At 40.6% G+C, this 26821-nt stretch overlaps 1 long non-coding RNA gene across 5 annotated transcripts; it reads left to right on the forward strand.

The window, feature by feature from the left end:
* The first annotated feature begins 367 nt into the window (after positions 1-367).
* Positions 368-26714, forward strand: LOC309368044. 5 transcript variants are annotated; one of them, XR_014167506.1, is made up of 7 exons: positions 368-800; positions 2566-2619; positions 3501-3583; positions 7770-7872; positions 8142-8285; positions 15393-15559; positions 26621-26714. It is a non-coding gene; the product is annotated as an uncharacterized lncRNA (long non-coding RNA). The 5 variants fall into 5 exon arrangements; XR_014167507.1 differs by lacking the exon at positions 3501-3583; XR_014167509.1 differs by lacking the exon at positions 2566-2619.
* Positions 26715-26821: the final 107 nt, after the last annotated feature.

Here is a 26821-nt window from a genome sequence, read left to right on the forward strand (position 1 = left end):
TTTGAAAGGTGGTTGCTATGGTGTGTGTTTTCTACTCTCTAGTTCTCTTTCCTGTGGGGTGAAATCCAGTATTAACCATACTCAGAGTCGACCCACTGCTATAAAATCATTGATTTCACTGGGTCTGCCCTGACTATGACTAACCTCAGATATCACCCTTGGATTAGGGAAGTTGTGAGCCAAGTGCTACATTGTTATACATTGGTTTGAAAATATAAAATATCCCGTTAAAATGTGTATGTCTGTATACATTTGTTGAAGAAAGACCCTGAACCTCGCTTAGTTGTATCACAATAGCAGTGCATTATACCCTCTCGACTGTAGACACAGATCTGTGGTTAGTGGAAGGGCTTGACTTGTTGCAGGGGTGGTGCCTTTGAGCGCTATGATTCCCTGACTGTACTTGGCAGAATTGTCTATATTTTAAAGGCCCCGTCTTGGACAAGCGCTTGGAGGGGCATTTTGTGGCCAGTTCCTAAGTGGGAAGATGCCTCTTGCAAGATCTGGCAGAGGCAAGTTGAGCTGTGTTGAAAGAGAGAAGGCAGCAAGCTCCCGTCCTGGGAGTGGAGAGCGGCTGAACTCTCGCTCTGGTTAGCTTCTCTGCCAGCTCCAGAAGGAGAAGGCAGAAAGCAGGGGGAGTTACCTAGCAACCAACTCTGATGCTTTCCAACTATTTACAGGGGAGACCGAGGGCTGTGACCTACAAAGTAAATTTCCCATCAATGGGATTGCATGTGAAACACGTGGAAGGCAAGCTGGGCGCCAAACTGGCCAGGGGAGATCCTAATTGCTTCTGCATGGTGAGTTTTTAGCTATAATTGAAGTATTCCTTAAATTGGAATTCTAACTTTTCTGATGGAGTCACTAGGATAGCTGTATGATGTCTTATTTTTTTTGTTAGACATGAGGATTAATCTCTGCTGGAGCAGTAGTGGAGAGAGAGAGAGGGAGAGAGAGGGGGAGAGAGAGAGAGAGAGAGATTTTGAGGAAGTGATTAAATGCAAAAAAAAAAAATTGACCAAGTGGTCAACCTCTTTGCAAAGTATGTTAGTAATTAAAACACCCGTTAAACCCTTCTCCCTCCATTGTGCAACATGTCAGAATAGTAAAAGCTTGTGGCGGTTCTTTCTGGTTCTTCTAATTTACAGAAGACACTGACTGCATTCAGATGAAATGCAAAACCAAGGGTGAGGTTTTGGGCAGCCTATGGCTTGTGAAAATAATAGTCATAAACTTTGGTTTCCAGCTTGGCTGCTTTCCACTAACAAGCTGGAGTGAATTTAAAATGGAAGCCTTCCAAACTCCTAATGGTTCAGGGAAAGGTTGGGCTCATCGTTGTAACACTAAACTATGGTTTCAATACATTTCTGATAAGTATTCAATGGATGTACTGGCCAAATATTTCTGCAAGCAAACCATAGTACCATGACTCAGGGGATTATGAGTACAATGAGGGATGTTAATGTTTTGCGACAAGGTATAGTCCCTGTGGATAAACTGCAAACCCACACTTAAATAATGTTTGCAAAAAACACCAGTGTCAATGCTTTGCTTCTTCAAGCTAGTCATTTGAAGTTCTTGCTATTACTGTTGTTTCTGGATTCATTATACTCTATGTTTATGTTATGCCTTTGTGGCATCAGTAACAGAAGCCCAAAATCACACTGTGAAGGTAACAAAAGCAAACATTAAAGGTGTTACAAGCAGGGAAAATAATATTACTTTTCATTAACTAACCTTTAAAATTTTGACTAATCCAAGAACCCTTTGGGGGTCCAAGGCATTGCCCCTTTTCTCTGAATGCAAAGGAAGTCAGTGTGGGAAAGTAACTGGACAAGAACTGTGGTGTCCTGAATTCAAATCCCTTCTCCTCACTCAACCATAAAACTTAATGGGTGAAAATGTGTCAGCCACACACAGTGCCATGCCTTCTATTTACTTATTGCCTCAGTGGCCTCACACTGGAGAGGTGGGTAGATATTTTGTGACAGAAAGGTAGCAATGAATAAACACGAGTTTCAGTCATAAGTGGGCCAAACTCATCCACACAATGAAGACAGTGATTGTGTGATGTGGTTTAGCGGAGAGGAGAGCTGTAAATTCTGTGGCTTTTCGCCATTATGGATGAGTTCATAGTCCTGCTCGCAAGTTTTGTAGTCCGGCACTACTTTGAACAAGGAGGAAATAACTCTGCTGGAAGATGAGTAAACAGATAATAGCTTTATAACTAGTTCTGTTAAAACTTTGAACACCAGCTTCGTTTTGCAGCGCTGAGATTCTTGTGCATTTTCTGTGTTATGATTCATCTGGTGGATGCTTTCAGATCAGCCATGTCAGACCACTTTAAATATAGTTGCTATTGTAAATAAGACCAGTCTTTCAACCCCCCCACCTCACAATTGTTTTAGTTGCTGTTTCAGATCTGCCTCTTTTACTTTCACTTTTCTGACTATACATTTGGCTCTATCCAAGCTGTTAGAAATATTGCTGCTTTTTAACAAGATATATTGATTCTGTTTTGAGTGAATTATATTATTATTATTATTATTATTATTATTATTGCAGGAAGATGTTATGCTCATTATTTAACATTTATTGGAAAATACAACAAGGAGTTCAGTAAGTAATCTCTTGGATTACAACGTTGAAATGTTGGTGGACTGAAAAAATGTGAATTTTATTATCATAAATCAATATTAATAAGGAAATGAACTTTTGTGTTCCTGCTTTAAAAGAAAGCCAATGAAACAGTAACCAGCATTTTACTACCACCTAAGGAGCATACACGGTCTTCCTAGTAAACCCCTTGAAATTAAGAAAAATAGTTATTCAGTTTCACCAAGATCCACAAGCAAATCCTAACATGCAGCAGCTAAGCGGCAATTGTTATTCATAGCCAAGGCCTGCAAAGCAGTAAACTGTCAGAAAGAGGGAAGCCATTACGGCTGGTGCAAGGCTTTGGGCCAGAAGGACGTGAGGCCCCAGAGTCCAGCATCAGTCATGGCGCAGGGCTGGGGGCTGCATTACAAAGTGATTACACAATACCAAAAAAATAAAACCCCATACAAGATTACCGTATATGTTTAAATAGCTGCCTATACAAAAACAGTAAAAACAATTACTGTATATTAAAACAGTTGTACAAATAAAACAGTTTCAACTAAATTCTGATACCGATGGAGATAAAAGCGAATGTATATCTGACCTTGGTGAAAATGAAGAGAAGCAATTTCTTGTGAGGCTAACATAAAATCTAAACTTCCCCTGAAATGTAACCTTCTTCTCAGGGGGTATCATAACCCTTCCAGGACAATTTCCCAGATCTCTGTCAAATATTTTACACATTTTTTCCTGAAAGTTTTGATGCACCAGTCAACATTGAATCCTAACATTTTCCACAGAATTTTTTTTATTTATTTACTGTAAGCCAACCAAGGCAGTTGTCTGTAGCCTCCAACCACAATGTAACTCCACTGTTTCTCTGCTCCTGGAAACTACAGTACTTGGAAATCTGCAAAAGCAGTGATGCTGGTGAAAGTAGCCTTCCCCAGGGAGCCTGGACTGCCCTTCTACTTGCTTAGAGGTAAGTAGCTACATGTAGTAAGCACTGACTTGTTAATAAGCGGTTGTGTCTCCCCCCCCCCGCCCATTTTTTGCACTCCAGCAATTCAAGAACAGCCTTTCTGTATACCTGTTTCCAAATACTGGTTCTTGTTTTTATTTATTAAATCAGTGGCTTATGTGGCTGTGCATGTTCACAGCCTCCAAAAGCAAATTATTGTTTTCGCATTAAGTGTTTGCCTTTTTTTTTAAAAAAAAAAATACTGCTAAGTAGATAACATGTTCTCTGATGTTGGTTGATTGATGCTACTATACAAGCCTTTTGGGAAACAGCTGTTGCTAATAAGAAGCATTATAACAAAATAATTGGGTTTCTTTCTTGAAGAAACATTTTGTACAAATGCTAATGATGTTGTTTATTTTCCTTCATAAACATTTTCAGAGACTGTTCTTTTATCTGCTACAGCAAATTATAATAGTGATGGTTTAAATAGAGAAAGACAAATTGTTCTTAGGTTTACAGCAGGAAAATTCTCCTTTGATATATATTTGGCTGTGTGTTCCCTTCTGCAGTTGGGAGTACTATACTCTGCTTTTAAAAAATAAAAAAAATAAAGAAATCCTGAGCCCACAAAGACTTCTTTTTTTATATTACTATTGGCTCTATTAATGTGTTTGTACTGTATTGTCCTTGTGCAGTGATGCTTTGCCCCGAACAGGGGGTGCATCAGGGAAAAGTGGGGTGGGGTGTAGTGAGAGCCCCCCAGGACACAAGTCAAGGGCAGGGATAATGTGGTTGTACAAGAGAGGTGGGGAAAACAGTGGCCATTGAGGCAGGATGATACTGCTTGCACGAGAGATGGAGCCTTAGGCAAATAAGAAAGTGACAGCATGTATCAGGGATGTGGGGGGAGGGATTGTCTCTTGACCCACTGATTGGCAAGGTGTGGGAAGAACAAGGGAGACTGTGTCCCTTGGCGCATACCAGTCAAATCACTGTCTGCAGGGCTTTAGTGAAGCTGTAATAAGGGAAGTGTTTACACAAATGTCACTTAATGAGTCAGACTTCAATTTTTTGAAAATCCAAGAGCAGGTAAATATATGCTTTCGTGTGCATGCAAATTTTTTGTATCTGAAGAAGTGTGCATGCACACGAAAGCTTATACCCAGAACAAACTTAGTTGGTCTCTAAGGTGCTACTGGACAATTTTTATTTTTTCCCCCAACTGTGTCAGACCAACACAGCTACCTACCTGAATCAGGTAAAGATAGATTCCCTGGCTTGGATCCTAAGATACAATAAGCGAGTTTACAGATGGAAAGTTTTCCCTTCTCTTCCCTGCAGCCTTCTGCACATACACCCTCCAGGCAGTTGGACAGATTCAGGGAGGCATGAGGCCTGCCATCTTGTCAGGGAGCAACCTGTTATTCCTTTTTTTTGGAAAGGAACTCTGCCAGTAAGGGAGGTGGGAACCCTCCCCACCCGCTACAGATTCATCATAGGCCATGTTCCTGGTCAGCCCTTCCACAACCTGGGGTTCTCAAGACTTTGTACTGACTTGCCTCACACCAACATACAGTGGTACCTCGGGTTATATACACTTCAAGTTACATACGCTTCAGGTTACATGCACTTCAGGTTACAGACTCCACTAACCCAGAAATATTACCTCAGGTTAAGAACTTTGCTTCAGGATGAGAACAGAAATCATGCAGCGGCGGCGCAGCGGCAACAGGAGGCCCCATTATCTAAAGTGGTGCTTCAGGTTAAGAACAGTTTCAGGTTAAGAACAGACCTCTGGAATGAATTAAGTTCTTAACCCGAGATACCACTGTACAAACCTGAGGTGTAGAGCCTATGCAGGGCTATACTAGAGCTGAGACTGGGTCCAGATAGTCATTTAGTGGCTAGGCCTTACTGCATGAATATTTATTTGTGTGCTGGTTCCCAGTCATCAGCCTCAACCAGTGCTGACTCCATGTATTGCCAGGGTTGTTGTTGTTGTTTTTTGGGGGGAATACATGGAGTGCTTCTTGTTACCATTGCAGTTATTTGTTAGACCCAAGAAAGAGTGGACAAAAGGGTTGAAACGGTAAAAGAAAAGTGCACAGGGCTGTTGTGACCGAGCACTCTGCCTGGGCCTTGGGCTGGGCCCTTGGTAGATGCTTGGCCATGCTGATTGTTGATGCCATGCTAACCCTTAATCTGCAAAATGTCCATTAACATCTCTTTTGACTCTCTTTACTCCACTATTTGTTTATTAGGATATTATATTTCCATCAGGTGTTTGGAATATATTAGAGTTGCTCTTATCCAAATGGCATCCTTCTCTCTCTCTTCCCACCCCCACTGCAATCCAAGCACTTGGGGTGGTGATTACACGAGGGCATCTTGTACACTACAAATGTAGAAAATAGGGTGGGTCCTTGATTCACATTACAGTGCTTCCAAACGCCCAGCAAGAATGTTCAAAGACCAGGGTTTCTGGCTATTCGGAAGTGAAGTGAGTTGAACCTGTGCATTTGTTTGTTTATTCTTAATTCGCCATTTAAGGAGCTGGCAAACATTCCTCCAACCTTACAAAGACTGCCAGTCATTGCTCATTCATTCAGCATATTGCACCTCAAGATGGCACTCTTGAACTACTCAGCTTTTGAGGGATATTCTGATTAAGAATTACTCACAGCAGGAAACTTTCAGAAAACAGGATATCTTAGGGAGGTCCAACTTAAGCAGGAACAACTGCCGCAATGTTCAAACAGAACAACCACATCAGACGCTGACAGCACGACTTACTGATATTTATATACCAAGGATTATACTTCTTCCAAACGCTAGCTGAAACTATTCATTACAATTGAAATTACTGTTGTTATAAGCTAAAGGCAGTTTTAACTAACCACTGCAAAAAGGGAAATGCTTTCATCTTGCTTCTGAACTCTGTAGCCCCAAATTTTAATGATATAATTCTTTATATGATGTGAAAGTCGCCTACAATATGTCTTTATTATTATTTTCTTTCAGACGTCTGGTGCATTTTAAATAAATAAATAAATAAATAAATAAGGATTAGAATTACGGATCTAGTTGTGTTCAGGTTGCTGAACTGCATATATAGAATTGGGGAGCACAGTTGGAATGGCATGAGAATACCTTCTTATTTCTTTCAGATTTTATCCTTCATTCTTTCCCTTCATTGCAGTGTCCAGGGAAGTGCCATTCTGACTTCCTGGAAGAGGGAAGCAGGGCTTCTGAATTCAAAGTGTGATTTTCCCATCCTCTCAATATTCCGTTTGCTTGGGCCAGCATTTGGAGTGAGGGGAGAATATATAGCAGGGATCACCACATATTTGGTCCAGTGGACATATTTGGAATTTTGGGAAAGTGCCATGGACACCGGTCACAAATTAATGGCAGTGGGGCATGACACAGCACAAAATGGCTGCCATGGGTGCATGGCATAACACAACATGGCTGTCAGAAAGGAGAAATGGATCACAAAATAATACCTATATATTGACATAAATTGATTGTTTCTACAGTTCCTCCAGGTTTCATTGGACTCCAGCTCCCATCATCCCTGAACCCTGACCATTGGCCATGCTGCCTGGAGCTGATGGGAGTTGTAGTGCCAACAACATCTGGTGGACCTCAGGTTCACTATCGTGCTCTGTAAAATGCAAAATGTGCTAGCATTAGTATTAAGGAGGCAGCAGTATGCATTGTCACTTGACCTGATTTCCAGATGAAAAGATGCAGCGGGTGGGTTGTGTCCAATTTTCTAATGATTTGTAAAACTTTTATGAGCTTTAGCTGATGAGTAAGCTTTTCAGCCCTAGCCGGGTCCCATAAGTTTCCATACCACAGATTTAAACTCAAATCCTTCAAAGTCTTCCATTGCTGTGCTACATAAATCCATGCAACAGTCACTGTGAATGTCAGCAGTTCAGTGGCCTCATTAGGGGAAACAATATCCATTTTAGCTTTCACAAGGGCCACCTTCAACCTTGTTGCTAAAATGAAATTATCTTGACTCAGCTTCACATGTACCCACATTATAACAACTTTAAGGATTTCGTGCTGTTTTATGCAGGGACTAATGTTGCGTTGTTTTATAGAAAGGCAAATGGTAGTAGCAATTGTGGTTTCCCTGGGCAGCATTAAAATGTCCTGTTAATGACTGCTTGTTGCTGCTTTTCACTGACAGCTGTAAACAAACATACCAAGGACAGAAGTATTAAAAAGGCTGAAAGGAAAGGAAACGAAGAGCAAAGACCTTGGCATTTGCAGACCTTGTTTTGCACATGCAGGTAAAGTGCTCCAATTCAGTGCCTGAATATCTTAACTCCGGTGGCAATTATTGAACAGAAGAATCAGTTTCCTGCTGCAAAATGTGAATATTTTAATGGATTTCAAATATTTTAATGGATTTCAATTTAGCAATTTGAAGACTGAATACATCCCAAGAAAAATAAAGGGCTGCAAATCATAAACATTTCATTTCACTCATCTCCTTTCCAAGAAAATACTCGAAATGTTTGAACTCCTCTACATATATCTCTATCTTTTTTTTGTCCAGATGAAACCACCAAAGAAAACTTCAGCCACAATCTCATTAAAGTCAGAATAAGTATTGAGGAACCATTTCCAAAACCCATGAATGTGCCTGAAACTAGGCCCAGAAACCACAAGACTATAGAAAATAAATGTTGTTCTTCGTTTGGTGAGTTTGCAGCACATCCTTGAATCTGTTTTCTACCTTTAATTACGGAGATGAGTATTTCTTAAGCTCAGGTTGAGGTATTTGAAAAACCAAAGGATTGGAAATGATTTCAGTGAAAATAACAATACTGATAGTAGGCTCACACCTTTTTACTGATGTGGAAATCATGGTTATTGCTTGATTACTGAATGTGTAAATAATATCTTATGTGATCTGCAACCATGGGACCTTCATTCTCATCACATATATTTATTTACTTGAGAGGAAACAAGCTAGAAAAAGATGAAATGACAATGGGATTTGCTATCAGCTATCATGTGGTGGCTATACTTAAACTGTGACCTCATAAGAGCAGAAAGAAAATTGGTAGCATCGCTGGGTCACAAGGGGGAAACAAGAGGAGGAAAGACCTTTATTCCAGAAACTGAAAAGTGAAGTTGTGCAGTAGTTCTATAACAGATTAATTAGTGAGTCAGAAGGCTACTCTCCCTTATGCAATAGGTTTTCCAGCTCACTGGCATTAAACCAGTTCCAATAAAGATCATTTTTGCTCCTTCGAAACTTTCTCATGAAAGAAAATCATTTGAAACCTTTGATTACTGGGATGCTGTTTGTTTATCAAAGAAAGAACAAGAGGGACATTGCCTTTTTATCTTTAATGGGAAACCTCAGAAAAATGAGGGTGGGCAGTAGGGAACAAAGGGGTATGAGAGAAAGTTTAATATCCAACACATTTTGGACATCTCATACCGTATATATAAATGTGATGTATGCAGAGCTTTTAGGATTTCTATACATGATTTTGTAGTAGTAGTAGTAATTACTATACTATACTATACTATACTATACTATACTATACTATACTATATACTGTAATTTGTCCCAACTGTTTCACTGCCCTTAATTCACTGGTATACCAAGGTACAAATGAAGGAAACTCTCAGGGCAACCCTATCAAGCCCCACACTGGGGCAAGAGCTTGAACAGGGCTACCTGCTCTATCTTCCAGGGCATTCAGGAATCCATTGGATTCCTTTAGTCTCTGGGAGCATACCATCATCTCTCCACCACCCCTTACAAGGGGAAGACTGGAGCCATAAGTCCAAACTTCACCAGGAACTGATCTGACTATGACAACAAGGTAACACCCACGCAGCCCTTCCTCTACCTGGAGCAAAAACTGAATCAAGGGTGTGGTCTGCCCTATGTGACAATTTGCCAGCTTAGTCAGAGAACCTGCTCAGCAGCAGGGTAGATGATTGGCATATATCCATTTCAGTTGTCATGTTTAGTGAAGCTCTCTGCTGAAGTAAAGCAATTTATCTGGATGGCTTTTACCATGTACTGTACATAGTTCTTCGGAGAAAAAAATGATTTATGTGGCACCCTTCTTGGTGATATATATTATCACTATGATAGAATTGCTGATTTTTCTTATGTTTCACTCTATCTAAGAAGATTTATTCTTAGTGCTGAACTGCATAGCTATGGGTAAAATATATAATTTTGTACGTGCTTTTGCTTTAATTATCGCAATGCAAACTATAGTGAATAGTATGTCCCAAGGGGAAAAGCTTCTGGTACTTTAAAAGGAAGCAGAAATAATTTAGATCATAACAAGTGTTTTCCTGCAAAAAATAATTTTTTAAAAAATGGTGGGAAGTACTCCTGCGCAGGGTTCAAATCACTACATTCCTTTCATCTGTTCGGCTTGCTCAGCCCTCATTGGGCTATTGGGGTTTCTTATCTCTGCAATTTTGGTTGGTTTTCCCCCTTCAAGTTTGGATTTTTAAAAGGTGTGTGGTAGAGGCACTTATACCCTGTCACAGCTACATTAAAATAATTGATTTTTCTATCCATGTCTTTGGGAAGATCTCACTTCTGTTCTTAGCGACATTTTAAATTAGTTTATCCAGTGCAAAACAGGAAGTTATCTATCCAATCAGGGAGATGCTTTTTCCTACTAATATATATTTCTCTGTCCTCATGTTCCAGGCAGTCCATTCTAGTCTCCCTTCCACTCAGTTGTCAGATCCACACACCCCGGTCTTACTCTGTGGGGTGAGAGCTCTACAATTGTTTTTGTACTTTATGCGTACCTTGGGGTTGCCTTGAGTCTGCTGGCACTTCTCTTTTGTGCAATAATGGTGTCTACATGAGCGTGGAGCAACTTGGAATTGACATTAGTATATAGACAGGTCAGATCCTGCAATATAATTATATTGCATTATATCTCTGTTATGTCTGTGTGTATGACCTGAAGGAGCTGAAAAGTGAATGTTAACATGAAAGTCAGGCGTACCTGCTCCAACTTAGGTCTGACTTCATATCCATTTGTTTTGTATAGCGTTTGAGCATTTGAAAGTGCAACCAGTCAACATGCAAGTCAATGGAGCATGAGGCTTCCTCAGGCAGAATTATCCTGAATTGCATCAGTGCTGTCTCAGCCATTACTTAAGCGATGATGGCTTCCACACTAGTCCCTCACACTGGAATTGCCAAATTTTGTTCACTCACTTTTTATGGGAATCAAGTGCACTGATTGACTGTTTGAGGCAGAGAAGGAGGGGTTAGACCCCCCTCCCCTTCAAGGAGCAGATTGGCAGGGTTTTGCAGCTTTTTCAAAGGAGCTGCACTTATGCAGCCCCAGCTGCTACACCCACACCTTGTTGCTTGCAACTATAATTTTTTTTAAAGATAGAAATGAAAGAAAAAGGTACATCACTCCATGTTTTCACGTTCAGCAGGCCTTGCATATTTTATTCAAGCTTTTTCAAGATAATAGTAGTACGAAAAGTTCCACTTTTTATTCCATTTGCTGCTTATCTATATTTGTCACCTGAAGTTTTCCAGTCCACATAGCTGCTAAGTGCTTGTTAATAAAACAGGATAAAAGATGCAGCTTCTTACTCAACAAGGAATAATAGCACACAGAAGCAGCCATTCATGCTCAGATTTTCCTGGTAAATCAGGAACTAATAAGGTGGGTATGTACATCCAGTAAAGACTGACTTTTTCATTATAATGCACATCTGAATGACAGACACCTAATGCCCATTCAATGGTGTGAAGGAGGAAGTGCCTTATCATCTAGTTGGGCATATACAGTGCCGGATTTACATATAAGCTAAATAAGCTATAGCTTAGGGCCCCACTCTCTTGGGCCCCCCCCAAAAAAAATTAAAGGGGAAAAAACTGGATGTACATTTCCAAAAATAAGATAAAAAACAAATAAAATAAAATCTACATACAGCAACAGTGTTTTGTGTTGTGTATGGTACTATTAGGTCCATAAATTTGCATATAGCATATATTCAACCCAAAAAAACCAGCGACAATTTGTTGTTGATGAAGGACAGGTAGACCTATAAAGGGCCCCATTACCTTCAGTAGCTTAGGGCCTCATCAAACCCAAATACCAGCCACAGTGGTTTACCACTAGTCACACAAATCACCTCTGGATCAGGGTCAAAATGTCCACACAGCTCAAATTCCAACTTTTAACAGCTGCATGTCCTGCCAGGAACTTTGAAGCATACAGAGACATCTATTGGTTAAATCAAGCATTGCATAAACTTTTCATCTCAGGAGATCGACAAAGGTAAGGTTTCCTTATGGCAACTTTTTTTGGTGAAGAAGTAGCCATAGCTAGGTTTGTGCTGCTAGACTTCTAATGTCAGTGTTGTATCCCACCGATCCGGTCATAGAGTGTATAAAAACACACCTGCATTGCAAAACTCTTTGGGAATTTTAGAAGAAATGAGCTAAGCAGAGGAGTCCCAAAAGGTATAATAAATGTAGAAAGCAAGGGATTCAAAAGCTTTAGGAAGGTGCAGATAACCTGTTGTAGGCTGCAATCCTAATCCCATTACCTGGCAGTAAGCATCAATGAATTCAATAGGACTTACTTCTGAGTAAAAATGGTTAGGTTTATGTTGCTAGACCTCTAATGCCAATGTGGGATATTTTCCCAATCCACATATCCTAGCAAGGAAGCGGCAACAGAATGTTTGAAGATATAACTGTGTGCAAAGATCTTTGCACATTTTAGAAGAGATGTGGGATGGAGGGGTGAATTCAAAGGTTTAAAGAAACTCCAAATTAGGGTGAGGAGCTGTCTCTTTAAGAAACCACTGAGGCACTGGAGAAAGGCGGAGGAGAAGCCCTCACCTGCAGCTGCAGCCAATCATAAGCTACAGCTTATTTTATTTGGGAATAGTGTTACATGCATAAGATTTGATAGAACATGCCAGAACACTGGTGTTATTAAGATAGCAATGCTATATTTCCTTAAATTATCTTTATAACAAACTGATATAAAAAGGTAAGTGAAATTATTATGAGACCACAAAGATAAGTGATGATAAACTCTCCTTAAAGTCATTCCAACATTTCCCTGATGGTGGTAAACAGATTCCTCGCACCTATCATAGAATCATGTTTCTTCTATTTTGTGCTTGCTGACAAATGCACCTAATAAATGTCAGTCAAGAAAAAGATCTGAAATACACTTGTTCAGAGATTGCCTTGAGCTTTTCACACAAGGTTAAAGCAAATAGAAAAGTTGTATCTATTCTCTTTAATGTTGCTTTCCTTTTAACTTTTGACCTTCCTAGTGAGCTGTATTTTTCTTACTGGATTGAAAGAAGTATTGCGTTGCCACTGCATGGCCAGTGATCCTTCCTTTAATTTTCAGAAAGCAATTTCTGGAGGTTCAGCTTTACAGTAACCAGGTTACTGGAAAGAGCATCTGGAAGATAATAAAATAAGTATCAAAGCTGATATTTGAGTAAGGTGATATGTCTTTCAACTATCTGCGCATTCATGTGCGGTGCTTCTGCCAGTACTAGCCAGTGGCGCTTTGAGAACAGGTTCACCAAAGCTCAGTTAAGGGTGATGAGTATTCTCAAAGTCAGTGCACACCCTTAAAAAACCTAGATGCTGGACAATAGAATTGTCCTATGTTGACATCTTAGTCCTGTTCAGGCATGCTTGGGAGAAGAGTGCAGACATCCTAGCTAGCTCTGCCCCCTCCATGGTGTCTCTTCAGCCTCTGCATAGAATCACAGAAGTGTAGAGTTGGAAGGGACCATGAAGACCATCTAGTCCAATGTCCTTCAATGCAGGAATCTTTTGCTCAGTGTGGGGCTTGAACCCATGACTCTGAGATTAAGAATCTCATGCTCTACCAACTGAGCTATCCAATTTGATTGTTTTCTGTATGTTCAAGTCTGAAGGTCTGATCACGCAGGGTAATAAAGCAGGTGAGGAGACTCAATGAATACACCGGATTCCCTGCTGCAGACACCTGCCCTCCAGTATGTGGATTGTGGTGAAGCTGGCAGCAGAGATGGCAAAGAGAGGGCAGACCTAGCTATTATGTTCCCACTCTCCCCTTTATTGTATGAGGGGGAGAACTTTTGAATAGGGCCCTTGTCTTCTTGGGAATCCCATTTTAAAAGTAAGATTGTAGCTGCCACATGGATAGCATCTGCTAAAACTCAAGAGTGGTGCTAAAGCTTAGAAGTCTCATTGGACAAATATTTTTGTGGCTAGGAGTTGGATGAAGACACCAGGTAGCCGTAGGATTCAAAGGCCAGAATTTTGTTAAACAAGGATGTGCAAAGAGCATTAGGGGGTGGAGATTATCAGACATCTGTGGGCATTCTGCAACTTAAGAAGAAATGGAAAGGGCCAGAGCTCAATGGAGCATCTGGCTTTCATACAGAATACCCAAAGTTCAATCAGAAAATGGGTCATGCATCAGAAACGTTGAGCTTTTCATTCATCAGAACTTCAAAAACCCTGGTCTTAATAAAGCAGGCCAGTCTCCTCTTGCCCTTTCATTTAAGTTTCATCTGCATGTTTATAATGGGACAGGAAAATATCCAGAAATGGATCTATATACATATATTGGATTGAAGGATAAGAGTGATTTATGATTCTCACAACCAGCAGCTTCTTAGTTTGAGAACTTGAAAGTTCTTATTAGACCAGAGAGTGGTCACATGTCAACCCAATTAACTATTTTATCAATTGGTCTAAAGCATCTAGTGATAGTTCCTTTGGATAATTTGATCGTCCAAGGAGACAAAAGATTGTGCTGCAATTGGAGCGGTGCAAGAAGCAATAAACTCATTTTTAATGTTTCCTAGGATGTTATTTCTGTAAGAACAATTTTTGACTTACTCAAACCCCCTGGAAATCTTTGGCACAAAAGCACATGAAATTAAGCCCTTTGTGATTATCTCTAAAGGTGCCTACCCAGTTAAATAAATTAAACAAGCTTGGTTTGATGTGCATGTGCTGCTCAGAAGCACACTTTAGCAACAGCAGCAATAAGGAAATTGAGGAGGGAGGATAATTTAGAAAATATCAGCTGCAGTATAGATTTGTGTGGAGAGTATAAAATGCATTGCAACCTAAAAAAGATGAGCACACATGGCAGTCATGGATGGAGTTAGGTTTAGCAGCCCTGGAAAAAGCTCAGTTACATTTTGGGCTTTGATAAGGGATGAGAGGGTGTAAGAATGTTATTGACAATAAAATTACTTCATTGCATTGGCATGCTTACTTCCCTTCCCTTTTTAGACAGTCTACTACCACAATCATTCCATGGGAAAACACCTAGGGGACAGCAAATAGATATTGTGCCTATTCACAAGAGGTTCTAAGACAGATCCAAATAATTTTAAACCAATTAGGTTGCTTAGTGTTGTTTCTAAATTGTATTCTAAAAACTTTTGGGTTGTAAAAAGTTGAGTTAAAGCTGAAGAACAGGTGGAGTTTATAAAACTACAATAGATCTGTGTTTTTTCCCTCCACCAATCAATTAAAAATACAGCATTTTACTGTGAATTTCTTCTAATAAGCATATTTTACATGCACTTTTCACTAATATACAAATTTTGAAAGCAGCCTTTCCTGATATAATACATTTTGTATGCTATTTTCATAAATATATGCATTTATATGCACACTTTATGCATATATATATATATATATATATATATATATATATTTACATGGCTGAAGAACTGCATTGCAAAATTCAGAGAAGCGCAAATTTCAAAGGATGGCTATATTTCGGTTTGCCTCTTGTTTCAGAAAGTGGCAGGAATGCCAGTGATTGGACCCAAGACCATCTGCATGCAAAGCATTGGTGGCAGTGCTTGGTGGATTCATTTCTAAGAAAGAGTTACTAATGTTGCTTGTGAGACCCATATGATCCAGATGGTGCTTAAGAATACAAACAGGTCCTTCAGATAATGCAGGTAGGTCACCAACAACTTTCCTGACTTTCCACAGACAGGGTGACTTTGGAATAAACAGGAGGCAGGGACTGTTGGGCTGCCATTTTGATGCTGGTGGCAATGTGTGGATGCTGCAATAAACATTCATGTATGAGAAGTGCCCATCCTCAATAAACATGCATCCGAAAGCACTCACAGTGGATACAGCTGTTTGTCTTTGGTAACAGAAAAAGAGAAGTGCTTCTCCCAAAATGTTCCAGTGCTATGTACAAATCTCAGGCATCTCAAGTCATGGAGGGTACCATCAGAAATAGATGGTTAAGACAGCAGTATGTGGAAACTCAGCATCTTGGAACTGATTTTGCATCTCCAAAAGGATAGACCTGATTGAACTATCTAGAGAGCCAAAGCCACATCTGTAAAGGGATAACCAGACTGGCAGTTTTTCTCCTCTGTTCCTGATATTGGTACTAGGTGGAGGATGCAACCAACACTTTCTTCTATGATCTATCGGTGTTTGTTCTCCACGTTCTGGTTGCTCCTCCCCTTCTGCTTCATTTTAGAGAAACAGAGTTTTGATTGGCTGGCCTGGACACAATTGATGCTCCTTCAGCTCCTTGCCATTTTCTCTCTTTCCCAAAATAATAATCTGAGCCTCTTTTTAAGAAAAGTATTTTAAAACAATGAATTGGTGCCTATGCAGATCCACACATAGGCAAAGTCACGAGAGTGCTGCTGATGCCATCAGTCAATCTGAACTTCAAAAGCTGAACAATTATTTTTTTTCCTGTGGAAGATGTTTTGTAACCATTCCTATTGTCCTTGTATTTCTTGCCTCTTGATAACTATTTGCTTTCCAGTTTGAAATAATGTCCGGAAAGTGTTTATCTGCTTTCTTCAATATTCTGTTGTCAGACACAGTGAACATTAGTGGTGTTGGCTGAGAAATCTTTGTCGGGAATCTTGTTTTCTAAAGCATTATTTGTGTCCTGCAAGAAGCGCTATTCTTTTATATAAATATATATTCTTGGCTGACACTTTCAGTGTAGCAGATTGTTGTATCTTCCCACAGGATAAAATTCACAAGGAGTGTCTGCAAAATCAAAAGGAGAATAATACTACATAGCCCCTGAGTTTCCACATTGCTCTTTGTGGACATATTCCTATAGACACTGCACTGCTTGTTGAAAATCATGCATTTGTGTTGTACATGAGAGAGCCAGGAAGGGAGGACAAGACTGTAGCTCAGTGGCATGCAGAAGGCCCTGGGTTCAATTTCTGGCATATCTGTGTGCAGCTAAGGAAGATTCTGGTCTGAAACCCTTGGAAAGCCACTGCCCATCACTGCAGACTATTAGCTGATGAGTTGGGACCCATTACTAAGTTGCAACCTGATCTAAGGTGAATCACAACAACAGTGCTGCCTCCATACAATATATGCTAAAATCAATAAAGAAATGGTCCCCAAATGCATGTTTGGGTTAAAGATGGGTTCTGAGCATCCCAGGCTTTGTGATATACATTGATGGAATCCACCTCGGCTAGAGGGAGAGGAGAAGAATGGGGTGGGTGAAGCTCTGGGTATTAGTGTACGCTGTATGGCCATGGCTACTGTGCTTTATGCATTTCTGCCTGTAAACTGCACTGTGGTTTAAAATGATTTACTGGTATTTTCAATTATTACTCTCTCTTTTTGGCTTTTTCTAAATACCGCTGTTGGGATTCATTTAAAATTGGTTAAGTGTTAGTCGGTGATATCAGCCCTATTTATATTTGTATTGTGTTTGAGCTCCACATGCGTGGGGATGAGTGTGTTAGCTCCACTCCTCCATCGTTGCTCCTGTTGCCATCCAGAAGCATGACTATCTGCAAAGAGGAGCCCAGGAGTCTCCCCTCCTGGTGCAGAGTTAGGAGGAGGAGCTCATGCCTTCATCTTCACACTCCCACTTCATGTGCAGAGTTCACACACAACGCAAACACTTGAACGGGGCCGTTGTGTGTTTCACGATGAATCTGTAATGCTGCAATGAGTCTTAGGTTAAATTTTCAGAGGGTTAGCTATGTTAGTTTGTTGCAGGCACCAAAACAAATCAAAGAGTTTTGTGGTACTTTAAAGAATAACCAATTTCATTACGGCATAAGCTTTTTTTGGGCTAGAGCTCACTTTGTCAGCAGTATTGAAGTACGATCATCCGTTGTTGTGTGTGTGTGTGTATTACACACACATGGGTGTAAATGGAGAAAAATATATAAATGTTGGAGTCAAATAGGACTTTAAAGTACCACCTGTGACATATCATTAGAGGCAAAATAAATAAATAAATAAAACCCTACTAAAATGTAGTATAGTTTAGTGATTGATATTGCTTTTATTACAGTTAATTTGCTATGTTATCACAATGCTATTTCCTATAGGGGGAAAAAGAAAGAACATCATGACTAAATGTATTTTCTTAACATGGGGATGGAAGTCCTAGGCCAGTCTTCCCCCAGTCTGGTGCTTTCAAAGTGTGCTGGCTGGAGGGAGGGACGGATGGGATTTGTCGTCCAAAATTTATGGAGGGCACTAATTTGGTGAAAGCTGCCCTCAACCATTATCAGTTCTCCTTATGTTCTCTAGTGGGATCATGGACTGATGAGTCCTTTACAGATTAACTCAAGTAATCTAGACCGCAGTATGCCAAAATAAGAATATAAAGTTCACCATGAGTAGCACTATGCCAGAGTAGATATTGAGCCATGCATATTAGATACTCAGTTATGTTTACTATAATCAGCCATTTATTCAAGATAGTGGGTTGCTAGCTGCATATTACAAGGGAAGGCTGGCTAGATAAATAAGGGGACAGATGATAGATACACACATGCACACATCAGAGTAAAAATCCAGTTTCACTTCAGCAGGGTTGGTGTGTGTGTGTAATCCCTGGCAGCTGATATTGTGAACTGTTGAACTCTATGCATGAAATTGAGTGTGTCCACCAATACTTCTCCACAAGTTTAGCTTATTGCGGCAAAGCTTCATTCCATTCAAAGTATTTTGTATAGTTGTTTTGGTGAATTGCTATCTCCTAACTTGCTATAGCTGAGATGATTGTGTAAGTTGATTACATAATACATAGCATGTAAAAGGAAACAGCAGCTGAGCAATGGCATTTGCTGTTCTTCATCCAAGCGAGAAGGAAAGGTTTTTCCTTTCAATGAATAGCAACTGAAGAAAGAGAAGGGTATCTGTCAAGGTCTAAGCAAAAATTGAAAACATGCACCTTTGGTCCTTGTTTTGCTGTAGTTCTTTTTAGAACAGGAGATAATGGTCTTTTTTAAAAAAAAAAGCCAACAAGACTGTTGCTGTTACACAGCTTAAGTGTGCAATGTTTTGCTCGCAGTCTGTCTTCGCTGTCATCAAAATGTAATTTCTCTAGACTCACTGTGGGCTGCAACAGATTTCTTGGAAATGAAGGTTGTGTTGACACCCACAGGCTAGTAATGTTTTCACAAGAAAGAACATGACTTTATATTTGACTCTTTTGAAAGGAGATTAGCAGCAGTAAGATGTGTAAGAACTGCCAGGTTCTCCCTACTCTCCTCTTGCCCCACCGATTCTTCTTTCTTTCTGAGCCCATTCTCTAGGTAGGTGCAACTAAGTGAAGTATTTTAGGCTTGATTCACATGGATATGAGGTGGTGGGGGGGAGGGAGTAAAGCTGACACTATCAAAGATGGGGAGGCCAACAGAGCTGGCATGCAAAGCTGTTTTGATTCTCCCTCCTTCTGCCTCTTTCTACCCATAAAGTCTCAACCAACACAAATTGAGAAAATGCAGTGCCTACTTTTCATGGATTTGTAGTAAACCTATGCCTTGTATTGGGGTTAATCTATTAGCTCCACCTAGTGGAGCCACCTAGTAGCTGCATAGGAGTTCATAGAATCATAGAATCACAGAATTGTAGAGTGGGAAGGGACCCCAAGGATCATCTAGTCCAACCCCCTGCAATGCGGGAATCTCAGCTAAAGCATCCGTGAGAGATGGCCAGCCAAACTCTGCTTAGAAACCACCAAGGAAGGAGAGTTGACCACCTCCTGAGGGAGTCCATTCTACTGTCAAACAGCTCTTACTGTCAGAAAGTTCTTCCTGATGTTGAGTTGGAATCTCCTTTCTTCTTACTTGAATCCATTGGTTTGGGTCCTACCCTATGGAGCAGAAGAAAACAAGCTTTCTCCATCTTCTATATAGCTATTATATTTCCTCTCAGTCTCCTCTTTTCCAGGCTAAACATACCGAATCGTTCCTCATAAGGCTTGGTTCCAGACCCTTGATCAACTTGGTTGCCCTCCTCTACACACATTCCAGCTTGTCAACACCCTCCTTCAATTGTTGCACCCAGTACTTCAGATGTGATGTGACCAAATCAGAATAGAGCGGTACTATTACTTCCCTTGATCACTGCATTAGCAAAATGTATATAATGCCTGCTGGCCCTGCCCTTGACCTGCACATATTTAGCAGAACCTAGGTGTGTACAAACTGTACATGCATAGTCCATATTCAGTCCAAGCAATCTGGTACACTTATGCAATCTGGTACACTCAGCATGTGAACACCTGAGCTCTAGGCACTTGACAGTGTTGGCAGCATGTAGTTAATTGATAACCTTTGCACACAATTCTTTGTACACAAGTTGATGTTACTTAGGCACATCTGGGATTTTAAATTACTGATAGAAGCTGATACATCCCAGAGAAAATCTGATGTCTCAAATACAGCTAGTGGAAAGATTTGTAATCTAATGTGGACTGAAGTCTATCACAGTGGTTGATAGTGTGGACATATATGATGATTAAAAAGTCTGTACACGGGGAGGGGGAGAGAGAGAGAGAGAGAGAGAGAGAGAGAGAGAGAGAGAGAGAGAGAGAGAGAGAGAATATTAATAATATCTTGTAAGCACAAGTGAAAAGGAAGAATTTGGTGTGAGATTTCTAACAAGGAAGTGACTCACTGCCTCTCCAGGAAAATATTCCAGATAGGTGGGGCTGGAAACATTGCAGAACTTCTTGTCACACTGTGACCCAGTGAGGGCTGCATAGAGGGTTATAGTGAATCCTGGAACTCTGGAAGCTTCCTGAGAACCAGACAGTATAGCTTGTGGCCACAACACCTCAAGCTGTTGGTTGTTGCTTCCTAGAGTAGGGTCAGCCTGATTCATTACAAGGTGGGAGATTGCCAAGGAAAACATAGGTGGAAGGAGAAGGAAGAGGGCTTGTGATTCAGTAGGTTATGCTCTTCTTAGTGAGTCACAAGTGAACCATCAAATCTTGAACTTTATGCTGATGCTGGTGGACTCCGCTGCACCCTTTCCTCTCTTTCAATCTTGCCATCACACAATATCCCTACCCTTTATCTATTTATTTTCCATTTAGATGACTTCGGCACACAGTGGTGGGTTTAATGGAGCAGCATTGCTGCCACCACCACTTCCACAGCCTTTCTGTGTGCACTGGCCAAAGCGGAAGGATAGGGAGAAGGGGGGGAAATACATCTTACCTACTCTAGCTCTCAGCCTGGCACAATGAAGAGGCCCGGATTGGGCCCTTTGCTGGCATGTGGTGGCAGATCCTGCACTGTCCCAGCTTCATCTCTTCCCCATCTCCAAAGCAACCTGTTCAGAGGGTTTCCACAGGGCCCCACTGGTGGGGATATCACCAATGGTAGCTGCTGCGATCGGGCAATTGGATCACTCTTTTTTTGTTTATTTCCACCAAGGTGAAAGTGTTATTGCACTCATGTCATGTGAGGGCTTCTGATAGGCATCTGGTTGGCTACTGTGAGAACAAGCAGGACCAGCAGCTAGAGGCAAAACACTCTAACAAAGCATCCAAATCTTCTCTTGTCAGTTTTCTGGTGCCAACTGAAGACTGTTTTCTTTTTCTGGGCCTTTATTAACTTCTTGAGCATTTGGGAGAGAGATGACAGATGGACGTGTTAATGATATTTTATTGCCATATTGGCTTTTACATTGTGATCTGCCCCAATATCACTTGTGATGAGGGGTGGAATATAAATTCTATAAATAAATGCATAAACGAAACAGGATGCTGTCCTAGATGGGCTTTTGGCCTGATCAACAGGGCCGTTCTTCATGGCTTGTGTGGAGTTCAGCATAAAAGTCTACTGTGACTTCACTTTGGCCCACCACAAAGCAAACCAGCCACAGGCCACTAGGTCAGGTGGTTGCAAAGTACTTGCAGATCTTTAAATGTCAATGCACTTGGAGCTATGAAGTCTGCCCATGTTGAGCAGCTTCAAGGCTAAGCTCAACAATAGCACTGAATTTTTGAACACACACAAATGAACACCCTCAGTTTGGAAAGTTACAAGTTGAGCACCAAACTCCAACCTAAGGTTTGTCCCTAGCTTTTTCTCCTTCTGGTTTCCTATTCCCCTTTTCAAACCTTCCTGTGGCAGCAGGCGGGAAGCTAGCGCCAAGAAAGACTGAAAATAGGGCCCACCTTTAACTTGGCATGTTTCCAGCACCTCAAAATGGAGGGTTCTGAGCATACTTGACTCAAATACCTTTGTTGAGGAAACCAGAACACAGGAATCAATGCTTTCTAATTCTTCCTGCCTCAACCTATTGATCTAAGAGGAATTAACTATAGGTCCCAGGATGTGTCACAGTAATAGAGCTCTTGGAGTCTGTTTTATCACCAGGATATTACAAATGTAAGAACACTCCCCCCACACTGCTTCCCCAGCTCCCCTGCTGCTTGTTTCTGTTTTAAAATGTTACATTTGGGAAAAGTGGGTGGCAGGGAAGGCAGAAGAGAGGGTGCAGAGCTACTCTTGGCTGATACTTCTGAGTTCCCAAAGATCTAGTGAGACAAGCTTGAGGGGTTTTTTTAATAAGAAGTATTCTTTGGAATAACTCAGATGGTCTAAGTCTGTTCTGAATCAAGGTTGCAGTGGGGGGTTGCCTGCCTTTAGCTGAATATTCTTGCCTCCTAGTACCTATTGATTTATGGTTACTTGGCAGTGAGTGGCTTCAACCCCACCTGCCCCTAGTTGTGGCAGTTGTCCACTGGAATGCAAGCAGGTGGTGAAGCTCCTAATCCCAGTGTACTTTATTGTCTTTCCTCCATTTTAGGCACTGGGTAAAAACGCTTCCTCTTCACCCAGACCTTAGTTTGAATGGCTTTTAATATAGCTCAGTAGGTAGAGCATGAGACTCTTAGTTTCAGTGTTGTAGGTTTGAGCCCCAAGTTGGGCAAAGGATTCCTATGTTATGTGTGGGGATTTGAACTAGATGATCGTCATGGTCTCTTCTAACTCTACAATTCTAAGTATTTGTGGCCTCTTTTAGTGGGGCAGGATCTGCTGGACTTATCTTTTATTTGTATAGAAGTGCTTCTTTGTTTTAAGTATTATTGATCGTGCTTATTGCAATTGGTTTTAGTGTTTCTATTGTAAGTTGCTTTGAGTCAGTTTTATGAGTAAAGTGACTTAATGATAACAATAATTAATATCAATCTTTGGATTTGCATTAACTATTGCCATGATGCCTGGTTTCCAGAACAGAGTGCAGCCTGAATTAGTCTGCTCATTCCTTCCAGGAGTTTGTGGGAACACTTTCTGGCTGCGCAGGAATATTGGGCCTGTGGAATACTGAATGCCTGGGAACACCACAGTGTACTTGAGGAATGCCCAAGCCCCCTTCTTCCTCTGAAGCAGTTGCTTAGGAGCTGAAGTCACAGAAGTGGGGAATTCTTGCTTCTCACCGTGAGAAAACAAAAAGACACAAGAGGCCTGACAGTGCAGAAATGCTATGGTGGCCGGAGCCTGCCAATGCCATTCCATCAGTTTCACTGCACTGCTATCTCAGTCAGGCAGCAGGAGGGTCATGTGTGTTTGTGTTTCCATAGCTCTGTTTATGCCCAGATGTACATAAAATGAGCATTGAGACTCCTGTAGAAGTGCACGTTCTTCATGCACACAATCTCCTACTATAGATAAAGTGAAAGGAAACCCAGTCTACCTGTTTACTGCCAAATCTAGCTGTGTCTAGCACTGAATGGCTTGCTCCCTGTGATACCATGAAGCCACTTCCATCCAGTGGTGCCTGGTGCCCATTTAAACTGATAGGAAAGCAGGCAAAGAGATAACAGATAACAGATATGTATTCTTCTCTAGTTTCTAGAGGTTGTATATACCTACACCTAGTTGCTGAACAAGCAGACATTTTGATTCAGAGATAAAGGCATCATATCTACAAAGTTATCAGTCTGATTCACACATGAAGGCACAACCAACATCTAATGAACTACAGATAGTTCTACAGATAGAGTTTATTGAGGAACATACGTTTTTGGAGTAACATAAGGTGATATGAAAATTCTGGTTGGTACTGTTTGATCTGCAACAAGGGTAAGTCAACATTGTGCCCTCCAGATATTGTTGCACTCCAACACCCATCAGCGCTAGCCAGAATGTTGGGAGTTATAGCCCTTCTGAAGAGCATTGCATTGACTAGCCCTGATCTACCATGTCCCATTTACAAACACGTCACCCCTTGATGCTGCGGTCAACCTGTGTGGAAAATTCATATATGAACCAGTATCGTCAATGTGGAGAATGCTAGAGAACAATGTTTGTCACTGGATTTTTTTTTTAAAAAAACTATTTAGTTGGTTTTTCAAATTACAGTTTTACATTACAATCACATATCCAACATACAACATAAAGACAAGATTCCATAGAATCTCCTGGACTTCCCTCCCTCCTTTATGGGTCCTATTGTTAATCATTTCCTCCTGCATCTTTTATAATAATCCTAATATTTTACATCTCCATTATATCCAAAAGTCACCATTAAACTACAAGTGTTATTCCAATCCTACTAACAATTTTAACTGTTTACAATGGTTTTTAAGATAAATTATAAAATTTCCCCATTTTTTATTAAAAATTTGGTCTTCCTGATTTTTTGCCATTTGTCACTGGAATTAGTTTTGCATCAGTTTTACTTTTTAGCACTGGAAAATATAGCTGGAAAGTGGGTCCTCCAATATATTGGGCTGGGGGAAGAAAAGGGTTTGTATAATGCTTGTTAAAACAAATGAAATGTTTGGTTTTTTAAAAAAATCTAGTACAGGGGTCAGCAACCTTTTTCAGCCGTGGGCCGGTCCACCGTCCCTCAGACCATGTGGTGGGCCGGACTATATTTTGAAAAAAATAATGAACGAATTCCTACGCCCCACAAATAACCCAGGGTAGCATTTTAAATAAAAGGACATATTCTACTCATGTAAAAACACACTGATTCTCAGACCATTCGCAGACCTAATTGAGAAGACGATTGGGCCGCATCTGGCCCCTGGGCCTTAGGTTGCCTACCCCTGATCTAGAACCTTGGTTTGGAGCTCTTTCCCTGAATGAAGTCCCATATTCTGTCTTTATTTTTACCAAAATACTCAAGAAGATCACAGGTAATTTCAGATTTCATTTTCTGGAAGCTGACAGCCAAAGAGATGAGGATACAACTTACACCATGTTTCCTGGGAATTATTCCCAAAGAACTCAATAGGACTTCTGAGGACATTTGGTGTCTACATTTGTGCAGACATGCCAAGGATTGGGCTGTTAGGTGCTAGGGCCCAGATGCAGCTCACTCCCTGCACGTCCTAGAATACACACCCTTGGATGTTCAGGATGTTCATGAAACGTTATTGCAAGAATCTATTCAACACAGCAGGGGAGATGAGTGGGTACAGAAATATTTTAAATGCTTCCCTTGGCGGCTTCTTTATAGGTGAAACCATAAGAGGGGGAAGGGGTGAGGGGAAGCAGAGGAAGATGGAAGAAAGAAGGGGAAGGGGAAGCAACAAAGCAGATTTTTTGAAAAGACGTTTTTGAGCTGCCTATGTTAACACACACACTCACACAAACAAAACTCTCAGCTGAAAAAAGTCTTCTAAATTGGTGGACTTTGCCAAGAATATACATCTGGACTATGGTGATAAAAGGCTTTCCCTCCGTGGAACAAATCACTTATCAGACTGATACAAAGTAAAGGAAACATTTTGGTGCAAACAAATTTCAGTTGTATAATAGCTGCAATAAAAAAACTGTTAATTTCTGAGGAACTGTACTTGGAAAGCCCTGTTCAAAACTAGAGTTACCCTTTACTTCAATGCTAATGTGACTTTTAACCTTTTATGTACAACTCTGCTTATTGTTTATATTTTTAGAAACCCCATAAGTATTTGTGTTATTGGTGTTTTTTGAGATTGGTATTTTCCTCTCAAATGTTTTTAGCAACTGTTTTTACCCACCAACCGTTTCCCCTTCTAATTCCTTCTTTCATTGTCATTTCTTAGTCATAATTTTAATTGTCTTTCCATTTAAAAGTTATTTGGGACCAATTTTTACCATCTTTTCCAGTGAATAACAATGAAAGCTTGGGTTTTCTTTCCACACAGAGTATAAATTTTTCATGTTCTTGTTGGGAAGAGAGGTTTGGAAGGGAGATTTTTACTCTCCAGTAGCTGAGTTAAGCACAATGGTGATTGCTCTGAGCACATTTGCCCTCATTTGTCTTTAAATAAGTGAAAATACTTAGGCTAGAATAAATCACAGACACTTAACTTTGCAAAGAAGTGTATGCTTTACTCAGAGAGTTTCCTGAAGCTTCAGCAAGCAAGTCTCTATATGCTGGCAGAAAAGTGAAGATGAGAAAAGGTCCCAAACAACTTAAAAAGAAAAGTACTTGGTTTCCTTACAAAAACAGTCACACAGTCTTCAGGTTAGCAAAGATGCAGGCTTTAAAATCCCCCTTCTGGGGAGATTCAGTTCACTTGCAGCATGTGCTGAGTTGGGAGCCAAGCGTCATGGCTCCTTTGTCAAGGAAAGCAGGAAGAGAAAAAGAGAAAGGGGGGAGGAGAAGCCACTGCAAACGTGCCAAGCCACACTCACTCTGGTAATTTGAGTTCAGGGCTCAGGTTAACTTTTTCATGCACACAAGTGTGAGACAGTAACTGTATATTTTTAGATTTTTATTTATTAAATTTGTATACTGCCCTATATCCGCAGGTCTCAGGGTGGTTCCCAAGATAACAACAGTTCTGCTATCGTACCTGAAGACACATGGAGAGAAGACAATATGTTATACACTAAACCAGTCTTCTTCACCCTTGTGCCCTACACATGTTTTGGACTTCAACCCCCATCAGCCCCAGTCAGCATGATCCAATGGTCATGGAAGATGGAAGTTGGAATCCAGCAACACCTAGA

The sequence above is a fragment of the Podarcis melisellensis genome, assembly GCF_964234715.1.
Source record: "Podarcis melisellensis genome assembly, chromosome: 4".
NCBI lineage: Eukaryota > Metazoa > Chordata > Lepidosauria > Squamata > Lacertidae > Podarcis > Podarcis melisellensis.